This window comes from Trichosurus vulpecula, chromosome 2, assembly GCF_011100635.1.
Source record: "Trichosurus vulpecula isolate mTriVul1 chromosome 2, mTriVul1.pri, whole genome shotgun sequence".
NCBI lineage: Eukaryota > Metazoa > Chordata > Mammalia > Diprotodontia > Phalangeridae > Trichosurus > Trichosurus vulpecula.
Window position 1 is genome coordinate 401,994,758 of NC_050574.1, and position 8,736 is coordinate 402,003,493.

An 8,736-nucleotide genomic window follows, 5' to 3' on the forward strand; every position below is an offset into this window, starting at 1 on the left:
CAGGAGGAAATATTGCCTTCCTCCATTAGAATGTAAGCTCCATGAAGGTAGAAACTGTCTTCTTGTTTGTATTTGTAACTGTAGCTCTTAAAACAATGCCTGGTACATAATAAATGCTATATTTATCTATGTGTCTATTTCTGTTTGTTTTCTCATTTTATGTTAGTAGTTAGGTTGTTCCCATGTAGCTATCTCTAGTTTTGAATGATTGAAGTGCATTAGTATGATTTTAAGACATTTATGTAAGACATCTTGTTGAAGTAGAGCTTTTAGAAATAGGATCTTTCTTGCCTTGTTAAACTGAATTCTCCAAAACAGATAGTGAATAAACTACAGTTGACTTTATGGTGGGCTTTTGTTTTTGTTGTTGCAAATATTGTCATGAGCACTGAACTACAATATGACCAGTTTCCATGAGATGATGCTTTTTGTTGCTTTTGGATGAACAATAAAACCAATTCAAAGAACTCCTGTGTTTAAACTCTCTAAGGAATGCACATTAGCCATCTCACCATAACTTTGTTCTGGGTTTTTGTTTTATGCACAGTGCAAATGTCAATACGGATATGATTCAAGTCCATCAGAAAGCAACATATCCACTCAGTTTTCACTGAATAAAGTTATCACATTTAACAGGTAGGTTAATATTTTTGCATGATCTAAGGTTGTGTAGGTACACCATACTCTTTTCTATCATTCTGACATTGCCACTACAAAAAGGGAAGGGGGTTTCACAGATCTAAAGATGATTTAAAATTTTCATTTTTATTTCATGTTTTGTTGTTGCCGAAGAATTCATCACCTAATGGCCAACCTACAAGTGCTGAGCCTTTCCCCTCCTCAGGTAAGTTTATAAAAAGAAATAATCTCTTACTGGAACCATATCTCAAACTTTTCAAGCATAAGAGAACTGGTCAGAGCTTATGATTCATTTATAGCCTTCACAAATCCAGGGTTACCCTCATGCTTCAATGAGGAATTGGAATAGGACCTTATTGGTGACTTATTGGTGATCTTACTTTATAGAGTAAGATCAAATCCATACTTAGCTAGTCAGTTCTTCTGAACACAGACATAGTTTGTTACTGGGAATGGACTTGAAGTCTTTCCAGAATGGTAAAACTAGTTAGTGGGAGCATTCTGAAGACATAGTTTTTGAGAACTCAGGGTCACTTCCATACCATGAGGAAGTAGTAGAGTAGGATTTTATGGAGGGTCAAAAAAACTCATATTATCCTTAGAACAAGGTTGGGAAGTAGTTGGATGAACTTTTTGTTGCGGTAATTCTATCAATACAAATGACTTTTTCTTTTCAACTTATAGTCTTGGAGAATTTCCCAGAGTGCTGAAAGATTAAGTGATTTGCCCAGCATCACACAGTCAGTATGTCTCAGAGGCAGGACTTGAACCCAGATTTTCTTGGCTCCAAGACCTACTTTCTATCCACTATTCTATACTACCCCTCAATAATAAACATTTATTGTTCAGTAATTTTTCAGTTGTGTACAACCTTTCATGACCCTATTTGGGGTTTTCTTGGCAAAGGTACTGGAGTAGTTTACTGTTTCCTTCTCCAGCTCATTTTGAAGGTGAGAAAACTGAAGCAAACAGGATTAAGTAATTTGCTCAGGGTCACATAGCTAGTGAGTATCTACAGCTAGATTTGAGCTCCCGTAAATGAGTCTTCCTGACTCCAGGCCCGGGTCTCTACCCACTGTGGCACCTAGTTGCCTGTAATTATAAACATAACCAAACATTAAAAACAAAACAAAACAAACAAAAAACCCTTCATTTAAAACAGTTGCTTCACCACAATGCTAATTAAATTGGGTAAATATACAATAACATTTTATATTACATAAACTCTCTTAAAGTCCTATTCTGATGTTTCATTGTGAAGAGATTATTAACCTTGGTTCTCAAAGACTAAGCCAGCAGAGCACATTCTCTGACAGGTGTGACCAAGCTGGAAATATCTGAGTATAGTCCAAGAAAGGAACTGTCATCTAGCTACCAGCCTATGCCTTATACTGCTAGCTGTGCCCAAACATCACCAGGATGGCTACAAGGTGGTAAAAATTTTGCCTCTGCAATTAATGAAGACCATTTACTAAGCCATGGAGGCATTAGGTTTTACATCATGAGGAGTACTGGCAGAAATTACCCACTCAGTGATTTAGCAACTATTAAGTTTCTAGTTTGTGTCAGGAACTGTGCTATGAGCTAGGGATACAAATACAAAGAATGAAACCATCCCTACCTTCATGGTGCTAACATTTTAATGGTAGAAGCTACAAGTACATTCTATCCACCCATTTCATGTAATATATGTACACATACGCACAGTGCATAATATATACACGAGTATGCATATATTCTACACATATATACACATACATGTACTTGTATGTTCATAGCACATGCATATACTTAATCATCTTTATATGTACATATGCATATATGTCCGCATGTATTCTAATTCCTCTTACATATATATCCATGCACACACAGTACACAGACAGGATGACCAAAAGTCTGAGTGCAGTTTTAAGCTTGTATAAAGTTTTAAAAAGAAAAAAAAATATGTGTATATATATATGTACACACACATATATACACATATGGAATAATTAAATACAAGGTAGTTGGGGGAAAGGGCACTAGCAGTTAAGGGGAGGAGGCATTAGGAAAGGCTTCATGCCAAGACAATGACTGAGCTGCATTTTAAAGGTAGAGAGGGTTTCTAAGCACAAAAAGGGAGGGGAGAGTATATTTCCAGCATGGAAGATGACTAGTGCAGAGTTAGAGAGATGGGAAGTAGATGGGGGCATGAGAAGAAAAGAGAAAAGGCCAGTTTGGCTGAATCACAGAGGGTGGGGGTGGAGTAATATTCAAGGAGGCTGGAAAGAAACAGAAGGTTTTTTTCAAGAATTGAAATCTAACACAATAAGTGAGCCAGCAGCCTTATTCTTATAATTATTTTTTGAAAAAGAGTAAAATGTGCCCTTCATAGAAGTAATGCATTGCAAAAACTTTTGGTCACAATTAAAGCCCAGAGTCAGATTGCGATTAATTAGGTGGAAGAAATTAGGGTTTTGATAGCTTTATACTCCTGGTGTTCTGATAATTTCCTCTTGATCGAATTGAAGTAAAGGGTTGAGTAGCTTGCCAGCCTAAGTAATTAAGGATAAAGACTCTTAGAAGAAGATAGAACTGATTGCAATCCAATACCCAATACCAAGGTCTAACTTAAGAGCCTCTGAATAAGTTCCTTCATTGAGCTACGTAGAAATGATCAAAGGTACAGCAATTCTTTCTGTTCCAGGAGAAATTCCCTTTCACAGGATCATAGGATCATAGATGTAGAGCTAGAAGGAACCACAGAGGTCCAAATAGAGATGAGACAATTGAGACCTAGGGAGATACAATTATTTACACAAGGTTACTCAGGTAGTAAGGATCAAAGGTGGGATTTGAATCCAGGTCTCTGAATCCAAGTTCATTATTTTTTCTACTTACTCACCAAATATAGTCCTACACAATATAGAAGAGAACTAGTAGCAAGAAAGAATTGACATTATCAATTTCCTTCCAGTAGGGCCACTTAGTGGTATTTAAGATTGACAAGTGTAGAAGTAATTTGTCATATAGCAACATTCTCTTGACTCAGTTTTATGAGATTATATGACTTGGTCATCAAAGATCTTTTTAGTGGAAAATAATTGTGTATCTTGACAGAATAGAAAAGACTTTAATATTAGAGAGTTTCAGATTTGAAAGGAACCATATATACATGTATATTATAAATACATCTAATTATGCATGTATATACATACATGACTGCATAATATATACACATATGTATATATACATTATATATATGTTCATACATGTGCATATGCATACTATTTACTGACAAGGAAGTTCAGAATAAGAAAAATGGATTAATTGCTGAGCTTCACTTTGTTAACAAATTTAACTGCATGCTGTTTCAGATTTGATACTTCCTTTTGTTTAATATTTTATTTCAATATCCATATTGAAGGCAAAATATTGAAAAGTTTCATGGAAAAGATTAAGTTCAACACATTTAAATGACACATGGACATTATGATTTTTATTTCCCTTATTCCTTGATTCTTGATGCTTTGTCTTGGAATATTGAAGCACTGTCATTACTTCATTATTCTACTGTTCATACTTGTAAGATAAAATGGCACAGTGCCTGGCACATAGTAGGCACTTACTTGGTAACTTATTCCCTTTCATCTTCCCGTATGGATCCTTGAGCTCTTCAATACAGATATTCCTTCCACTACTTTATAGCACACCCAATGTCTACTTTTTCTATGTGATTCTTATCAATGTCCTACTATGAATTTTCCATGGGGGATTCACTTGACAAGCTGAAGGACTTCCTTTGGTTCTCTTAATATCGACAGATAGGAGTATAATACTTAAGCTTCCTGCTTGTTTCATTTATATTGCTTAGCAGGCCTATCTTTCATTCCAGACATACCAGTCTTTTATGAAGTCTTTTGTGGAACAAATCCAATTCATCTTTGGCAGTATGTTATAGTGAACTTATATGCACACTCTGCAATTTTGATTTTTTTTTTTAGCTATTCCAAATATTTTAATAAGAGTTCTCTGGAAGGCATTTAAAACACAAGTTTGTGTGGATAAACTCCATTGGAGAGAGAGAATACATGGAGCTGAGGAATTTTCTTGATTTGGGGCAGGATCTGAGAGTCCACTGTTTTCTGATCAGCCTTGCGCTGCTCTGCAAACTCGTATTTCTCTTTTTCTGTGTCAAAAATCTCTCCTTCTTGGTGTCTAGGTTTACGGAGTCTCTTCTTCTTGAAGTAAGCATCAGTAAGATGATTTGGAATTTTTACACCTGAAATGTTAACCCTGGTAGAGGTGGCAATGACAGATTTCTGATGGGTCCTTCTCAGAGGAACACGGTTGATAGTCAGAGGTCCAGTCACCAGTAGCAAGCCACTAGCTAGCTGCTTCAGGAAAACCACTCGCTTGCCCCTGTGGCGGCCAGCGAGCATGATCAGAACAGTGCCTGGCTTGATCCTAGCTCGAAGTCTCCTCACATGCTGGCTGAAGGGCTTTTTGCCATGACTTAGCAGCTTTCTGGGCACATCCTCAGTAGGGTAATACTGAGGCATTTTGCGAATCTTTACCACACGGGTTCCTCCATTCTTATCACCACCAACTGGCTTTGAGATAGTAGCAGGCACCTTCTCTTTCTTTTTCCTTTCAATCCAGGTTTTTGGTGCAGCATATTTCGGCTTGTAAGTGGCTCTCCGGGAATACATTGCAGACCTGGAGTATCTACCAATCCCTCAGGCCAGGACTGGGTTCTGACTGCAATGCTTTTGAGGCTTTTTCACCACCTTTTCAGCCACATCTTCCTTTCTGTTCTCTTTTTTTCCTTTTTGACCTTCTTTTCCTTTGGTTCTTTTGGCGGCTTTTTGTCCGCCATCTTGAGAGAAGGGAAAGACAATGTTGATTCTTTTAAGAATGTGGAATGCCATGACTCAAAGCTATGACAGAGTAAATATTATTAGCAAAAAGATGGACATGAATTGAGATAAATAAGCAGGATAATTCATCTTAATAAGATATAATAAGATAACCTTAAAACATCCTGAAAAGAAATGGGTTTGAATATTACTTGTTATTCATCTTCTTGTTCTTCCCACTCCCCTCCAAACAAACATAGAATACCAGAGCTAGAAGAAGAATTTATCTAGTCCAGCTCCTGCCCAATGAAATAATCATGTACATAGTGGCTCTGGTGGTTCCTATTGCTTCTAGGATAAAATATGTTAAGCTTTTAAAATCCTTCACAATCTGGCCCAACCTAACTTTCCAAGTTCATTTTATATTATTTCTCTTGTTCTTTTTTTTTTTTTGATCTTGTCAAACTGGCAATATCTCTGTTTCTCACACATGGTACTCCATATTCCATCTTTGTGCCTTTATTCTGGCTATTTCTCAATCCTGAAATGCAACCCCTAATCACCTCTACCCCATAGAATCCCTGTCTTCACGACACAGTTATAGCATAATGTGAGCTTTTCTTGATAACCTTAGCTCCTAGGGAGTGTAGTGTAGTGTATTTAACTATCTTGCATATATATATATATGTATATATATATATATATATATATATATGTATACACACACACACATATGCACGTATATGTATGTGTATATGTATATGTAATCACACACATTTTCCCCCATTCCCACATAAACTTCTTTAGAGTGTGAATTGGTTTCTTTGTGTTTTTTTTTTGTCTTTCTATACCCAGTTCCTAGTATAGCACCTGGCACATGCTGGGCACTTAATAAATGCTCATTAATTGATTAAGTGATACAATATCCCTGACAAATGGTTACCTAGCCAACATTTAAACATTTCCTGTAATGAGTATATTTGATTATGAGACATAAATGAGAAATGTCTTGGTAAATAACATTGCATACCTTACATATTCTTGTGCGATCACTTGAGACCATTCTGATTGATAAACATTTATGGAGTCAGTTCAGGTGTCTTGTGTACTTGGATTTAATAGCTGGTCTTTATTATCAATATTTTCTTGCATGTTTAAAGTTTCCTATCTTTAGCTAGCAGCTTTCTATGAAGGAGTTGGATTAGGTGAGCTCTAAGGTCCCTTCAGCTCTGAAATTTCATGTTTCTAAGATTCTTAAAGAGATCCAGCCATGAAAGGGATCCCAGAGGAACAAATCTTTCTGGGCACCTCTGAGGGATAAATGGGAATCAGAAAAAAATTATTCAGGTAAGTAGTTATATTATTCTCTCTAGTTTTTATGGTGATTAAGTGTTGCATTTTGCAATCCTGTTAGATCAGGATGACATTGCCTTTCATAAATCTCTCTCCCAGGCACTGCAGAAGGCAAGAGAATGGCAGACACAGTTGGTGGAACTAATTTATTTCACAACCAATCAACAAACATTTATTAAACACCTACTAGTACCAGGCACTGTGTTAGACTTTGTGAATATAAATACAAGAAATGAAACAATCCCTATTCACAAACGGCTTTAATTCTGATGGAAGTGTCAACAACAACAGAAAAAAAATATGTAGCATAAATCTGAAGTGAATAAGTAAAAGTATAGCCAAAGTAGTTAAATATGTGGTAGTTTGGGAGGGAGGACGCTAGCAGCTGGAGTAATCATGAAAGACAGATTATGCTTAATAGGTCTTAAGAGGTAGTCTAGGAATTTCTAATATTCCATCCTATTCCTAATGTTCTATCATCACTGTTATCATTGTTTTCCAGTGTGCTAGACTTATTGGGAGTGGTTTTTTTTTTAAAAAAAATTAATTTAATTTTTTTGGGGGGGTGAGAGACATGGTGGTAAAGACATTCAACCAAAATGTAGGAATGCAACCCCGATGCCTAGAAAATGCTCCTTAATTATTTAATACATTTTCTCCCTGAGGTAATGACTTGTATGTCTTGAAAAAGAAAAAAAAAATAACCTTCAACTGACAGACGTTTTATCTTTCTTCTTGTGCTTTACCAAATTAATTCAACTGCTAATTAAAAGAGAGAATATGGTTTTCTATTCATGTCAGTTTGCAGTCATTACTTTAAGCTATGAATGCATCTGTTTTACTAATGCACTTTTAAAAGATGTAAATGAAGACAAATTGGCAATTTTGCATAAAAGGTGTTATCTCCATTGTAAAGTACATGTCATATATGTCTGGGAGACAACTTACTGCTAACTTTTGTCCCATACAGTAAGGACAGGAAATGGCATGGGTTTTATGCAAATTAAGAATTTCAAAAAGGGCATAGGGTCAGCCCTGGGCAAAGGTGAAATGTTTATTGGGCTCTGAAAAGAGAAATTTATAGTTATGTGGCACATTAAAACATGAGTGACTAGGGAGGAGACAGGATGGGTAAGGGATCAGAAAATTCAGATTGTGGCTAGGGAAACGATCTCAAATGTGCTGCTGAGATTAAGGTACCATTGCACAGCAACTTTGCTTATCTACTTATCAACTTTTCTCCATGAAAGAGTTCCAGGCCCAAATTCTTATGCCATAATCATTAAGTAATTTCATTTAAGATTTTCATTAAAATCTTGAAGTGTGAGCTTTCTCAGGAATATTTGAATTTTTATGGATATCTTAGACAGAAAAGTCTTGAAAATATTCAATGAAACCACACTTATGCAATGGTAAATGGTAGAGTTTTGAGCAGCAATCAGGGGGGTTCAGGACCACCTCAAATCACTTCTTATAGATTGCTTGTTACCTTTACCTTTGTGAAAAGGCAACCCTGGAAGGGGAGTTGGTAGAATCATAGCATTTTAAATCTGAAAGTGACCTTGGATATCATTTAGTAGAATCCCTTCATTTACTCATGACTCATCAGAAATTTATTTGACTTACTTAACTTTGGACAAATGATTTAAGCTCTCCTGCCATCCACCCACCCATACACACCCCTCAAATTCCTCATCAGTAAATAGAATTGGACTATTTGGATTCTGAGGTCCCTTTCGGGTTTAGAGCTATGATCATGACTTGCCTAAGGTCACATAGTTAGTAGCAGCACTGAGATTTTTATACATGTTATTTATACATATTATCTAATTTAATCCTCATAATAGTGTGAAATATGTGCCACTGTTAATCCTCATTTTACAAATGAGAAAACTGAGGCTGAGAG

The 8,736-nt window shown here is 36.2% G+C and overlaps 1 pseudogene; it reads right to left on the reverse strand.

Annotated features, from left to right (window-relative positions):
* Positions 1-4,661: 4,661 nt before the first annotated feature.
* On the reverse strand, positions 4,662-5,497 carry LOC118839142 (annotated as a pseudogene).
* Positions 5,498-8,736: the final 3,239 nt, after the last annotated feature.